This window comes from Kryptolebias marmoratus, linkage group LG3 (assembly GCF_001649575.2).
Source record: "Kryptolebias marmoratus isolate JLee-2015 linkage group LG3, ASM164957v2, whole genome shotgun sequence".
Taxonomy (NCBI): Eukaryota; Metazoa; Chordata; class Actinopteri; order Cyprinodontiformes; family Rivulidae; genus Kryptolebias; species Kryptolebias marmoratus.
The window spans coordinates 3364958-3370312 of NC_051432.1; the positions used below are offsets into that span (position 1 = coordinate 3364958).

The following is a 5355-nucleotide window of genomic DNA, read 5'->3' on the forward strand; positions in this document are numbered from 1 at the left end:
TGGGGATAAAAAGGTTCCAGACCAACTCCAAAGATGGTTTGAGGGAAGACAACTTCAGTGCATATTGAGTGTTCACACCTGTATTTAGCACCGTCCAGACGCAATCAGATCACCTCGGACTGATATTAGTGCCAGATTTGAACAGTGCCAAGACCAGAGTGGATTACTGTCGTCCTAAAACAACTCCAGCCTTAAACTTCATATTAGAGGTATGCTGGGATTAATGTTGGACAAACGTTTTTATGACAGTTTGAAATGGGCCAGTCTGGGAAGAGGATCCAAGGTCAGGCTGCTATGACTTCGGCTTGAGGGTTTTACTGCAAAGCACATATGTCTATAAAGGCTGATTTATCAGTCTAGAAAGCTGTAGGACTGCCTTTTCTTTGTAGGTTTTTTTTCTTTCCTTTTAAAAAAAAATGTGGTTGTATTTTTGTCCCACACATCAAATCTTGGTTAAAGCACCAGAGCTAAGTTGTAAATCTACTCAAGTGCTCAGATTTGTGGCTTTGGTGGGATGTAAACCATAAAAATAATTTACAAACTCCAGCAGGCAGAAAGAAATAAATGAGGCAAAGTCTATTTTTTCATAGTACATAAATCTGTGTTTTGCACAGTGTCAGCAAGAGAGTTCAGGAAGTACATTAACTCAGCTACATTTCAAGGTACGTTACTTGTATTTTTCAGTACCAGGATGTACACAGTGGACTACTTTGACTCCTCCAGGAGGAAGAAAAAGAACAACTTATTTTTAGATTTTTATTCATACATGCAACTACTGGATTGTTACAAAATAGCAACAAAATCTCAGCATTCAAATTTTATTATTACTGGCTTTTTAGATTTAACCACTCAACAGTTTTAATGTGTTAAAATACAGTTTTATATATTATTGTATGAAGAATGATCAAATTTATTGGTGTACGTTTTACCTTACGTTTTCTTTTTGCTCACCGCAGTGGGCAAAAGGCATCAGCAAATAAGCTTCTTCAGCTAATAAACAATAAACTATAGATTCTTATTATAGCACAATCAGTCACGACAGCAGAGACTGGCTTGAACTATTACAAATAGCATGTTTGTGACATATTTAATTATTCAGCTGCCTTACACGCATAAATCCGTTTAACTGACACGCTGTGACACCTGCGGGCTCTGCCTTTCCGCAGAATAAAACTCCACGCTGATTGGCTCGATTTGTTGTCCTTCCGATGGAAGCCCGGCTGAGCGGTTTGACTATTGGTTGACAACCTGTCAATCACGTCTCGTTCTGCGACCTGATTGGTCCGCCTCACTTCTCGTTCCAACCGAAGGCACAACGCCAGCCATTCTATGTAATTTGCTGTGTGATTGATGCGGCCGTTTATACCACATCCCTGTTGAAACGTTGGCCACATCGCACGGCTGTCATGGTTATTTTGGAGGTCGCCTCCAGAAACGGTGTTTCCCGTCTGACTCGGCTGAGTCAAACAGCCCGGTCCGCCTTCGAGTAAGCTAGATTTCGCGACCGGCGGTGACGCGGCGCTGCCTCCCGGTTGAAGGCGGCAGGAGGAGGATGGCACTGCGCTGGACGGTCTGTCTGTCCTCGTCCTCGGTGGCCTATTAAAGATTTTAATTAGCCGCTAACGCACGTTTACGACGGGCCGATGTGGGAGCGACAATAACCACACCGCCATGATATTGGAAACGAAGTGCAGGTAAGCATTTTATGGTTATTATCCGGGTTTTTTGTTTGTTTTTAGTAGCCTTGACGGGCTCGCGAGCGTCTTAGTTTGTCTCGTATCAGCTGAAAAAAACAGAGGTAACTAAGCCGGTTCGTGGCTCAACTCGGTCCTTGCTGACCAGTATTTATCTTCACGGAACATGTCACCGTGTTTCTAAATGGGACGCAGCCCATTCATCATCCCACGAAGCTCATTTAAAAAGACGTAGCTCAGACGGGGTTTCCTCGGCGTCCCGTCCTCATTTCGTGCCGTTACACAATCGTGTTGTTGTGGGAGAAGCCGGCACGCTCGGAGCCGCCAAGAGAGGCCATGATGTGTCATTTTTAACCACAGATGTGGGTCCTGTGCATGATGTAGGCCTGTTGGGAAAGCATCCCCGAAGCAGCAGCAGGCCGGGAGAGGGAGATGTCCAAACAAACCGCTCAGAAGGATTGTTATTGGCTCAACGAGACAGAAACCATAAGACGGGGATTTACAAGAGTCATCTTCAGATCTCACACAAGAGAGCTGGGACATCAGGGGTCATATGCTGGAGCTGGTGTTTTACCAGCAAGCATCTTCATCCAGATGTTCACCATTTAAAAATATAAAACTATAGTTGGTTTTTTTTTTAAGAAAATGTGAAGAATTTCAATGCTGCTATTGCCTGAAATTCCAACATTCATCAGCTTTCTCCTATAAAGTCTAATAGTAATTTGGGACTTACTTTTGTAATAAACTAAGACCACGAAATGCTTATATTTTGATGTATAAATTGTAAAAAAGAGAATCAAAGTTAAGGCAAAGCTGCTTACAGTGGCTTGTTGGGGTCACCATGGTAACCACACACCCATGTATCTCACTCCCTGACAGGTCTCTTAATAAAATCAGCAGACTAGAAAGTAAAGGTGGTGTCTAGTTGGCAAACAACATTCATGAAGAAGTCTCCATGATGTCCTGCGACGGTCGTGGTGGTTCTCAGCGTCCTTGCGTGAGTCACAGAGGTGTGCAGCCCTGTCGCTTGAGTGTTGAACGTGTTTGAGTAGTTTTTGCAACAAGTTGTCTCTCGAAATAGTCGCAGAGCCGTTGCGGGCGCCTCCAGCTTGTCTCAGGAGAGCTGGATTTTCACACCTGCGCAGGAGGCAAACGCCTAGGTCTCAAAACCCGCACACTGTGAGCCGAGGTGGACAACAAAACAACGTGCACAGCCAACAACACAGTTTGGCAAGAGGTGCACTTGAAAATAGGCCTCGATTTTCAAAAAACGATTGCTCAAGAACACGGCCACATGTGTCGGTGGTCACAAACAGTTCAGTGACACTGCAGTAGAAATTTTGCATATTTTCTTGCAATCTTCCTGCAATTGTAAGTCGCCAGCTAGTCTTTTTACAAACCAGTAAGATACTGCTGTTAGCCTCAGACAAGTAGCCTCTGTGGAAAAACTATAAGGTGCATTGCAAAAAAATTCCTGAATTGTAAGTAGCAGATGTTTCTGGTTGTCACACATGTCAATTTATGTGTCTACAGTGTTTTATGTAGGAGATATGACGAGTTAAAAGGTCCTTCACGTCCTGTTTCGTAGAGAAAATTCTGAGCTCTGAAACGATGAGAGTCAATGAGAGTTTCGATGTGTGAAGTCTGCTCTCTGGGGGGATTTGAAAGAAACCCGTAAGTTTTATACCAGTAAGAGAGAGACTAAGTGAAGGAAGACGCATAAGTTTTGATGTATACACTGTATCCATCCGTCCATCTATTTTTTTTATTACCCACTTGTTTCTTTTCGGGTCACGGTGAGCTGGTACCTATCTCTATCAGTCACTGTAAGAAAGTTGGGGTACACCCTGGACAGGTCGCAAGTACATCACAGTGTATAAACTGCTTAAGAAGAATTTGTTTGCAGAATTTTTGGAAAGTTTAGAGAGCTCAAAGATTAGTGTGCCTACACCACATTAAGTTAAACATCCTATTTACCACTAGACCTCAAAAATCACAAAACAAACTGTGAATGAATTATTCAAAATATAAAAATGCTGCTTCAGTCACACAAAGTCCAACTTTCTGTGACCCATTTAAGCTTCGAATGATGTTTATCGTGTGAACTTATGTGAAGTGAATCCCAGTATTGTGTATATGGAAAATTTTCGCATATTTTGGCAAATTTCGTCAATGCCTTTCAATGTTTTATTACCACAAGTCATAGTACACTTTTTAATGTATTTATTTTTACATGGGTTTCTTCAAAGCTTTGTGAGGAGCAGAGAATCCAACATTGTGACAAGAACAGAAGAATAACAACTGAATAGTAATAAGGGCCCTTCAGTGTTTATGCATTGACACCCTTGATTAAAATTTATTCGAGAGAACAAAATTCAGTGACATGTTGAGTCTAATCAGGGTGAACACTATCAAACATAATAAACTTGCCTGTGAGACCCAAACCAACAGAACAGACCTAAATCTGAGCAACAAAGTTAAACGACTCAGTCTTGTAAATCTAGGCCAGACAAATATAATTTTAACTATGCAAGTGTAACAAATCGTGCAAAACTGCTTTTGGCTTATGATACTGAAGGATTAGGAATATAGCTGACTAGTCACAATATCAAAGAGCTCCCTCAAGCGCTCATCTTTTTTAGGAGAGGTGGATTATTCCCACTTTGTTTGTTAAGTACACTTTTAATGCCTCATGACTCAGGGCATGTACCAATGAGTAATGGGCTCCTCGTATCTCAGTATGAGATGACTTTTAGGCTTATCTGTGAAATCCACTCACTGTGCAAAAGTCACATAATTCACAGTCAAGGAAACGGGTATCTGATTCTCACATTCTGGTGACCTTGTTTTTTTTAAGCAGCTAAGATTCAAAACTTCTGCTTTTTTGGATTCCACAGTCATGCACACACAAAAGGCGAACCCGATTACCTTTATGACATGAAAGCACGCTTCAGCTTTTCCTCTGCTCTAACTGCTTCCTTATTATTCATCTGTGGAGAGGAGCGGTGAGACAAAAGGCTCTGGCCAGTGTCTTTAAGATAAACCATCTATGAGACGTGCATCCAAACTCCTGCTGCCCATGTTTATTACTGTCTGCTGCCATTTTTAGCCGTACTGATAGGAACGTCTGCATCAAACACCAGCCACTTATCTGGGTCATAACACGGACAGACTGAATACCATCAGGGATGAAGAAGAAGGTACAGATATGGACTTAACAGCATCTTACAGCTTACTGTGTCACCAGTGTTTCAGTAAATAAAGCAAAACAGAGATAAATAGTATCTCCTGTTAAAACCAAACACAGGCGCCTGAGGCATCAAAGCAAGCAAAGTGGAAAGTATGCTAAAGTGATTTTATCAGCTCACTCAGTTTCAGTCTTTTACAAAATGTCTGCAAAACCTCTGTATGGGAAGCATACAAATTAGGTACTTTTTCTTTAAAAAGAGAATCAGATTTTTTTCACTGACAATGCACTAAAAAGGATGATTAAAAGGACTGAATATCATTCACGGTAGTGCTGGGCGATATAACATACATATCGTGGGGACGATAGAAAAGTGTCTATTGTGATATATTTTCTTCTATCGTTTCTATAGTTTCTGTCGTTTCTATCATAATTGTATCAATGATTCATGTAAATATTTCATAACGTAGGCTA

The 5355-nt window shown here is 41.4% G+C and overlaps 1 protein-coding gene across 2 annotated transcripts in view; it reads left to right on the forward strand.

Moving 5' to 3' along the window:
* Positions 1 to 1329: 1329 nt before the first annotated feature.
* Positions 1330 to 5355, forward strand: part of si:ch211-239f4.1 (EVI5-like protein) — a 65325-nt gene continuing 61299 nt past the window's right edge. For both annotated transcript variants that reach the window (XM_017427745.3, XM_017427746.3), the window contains exon 1: positions 1330 to 1694. The gene's annotated coding sequence lies outside the window, so the exon portion shown is untranslated. The remainder of the gene's footprint in view (positions 1695 to 5355) is intronic.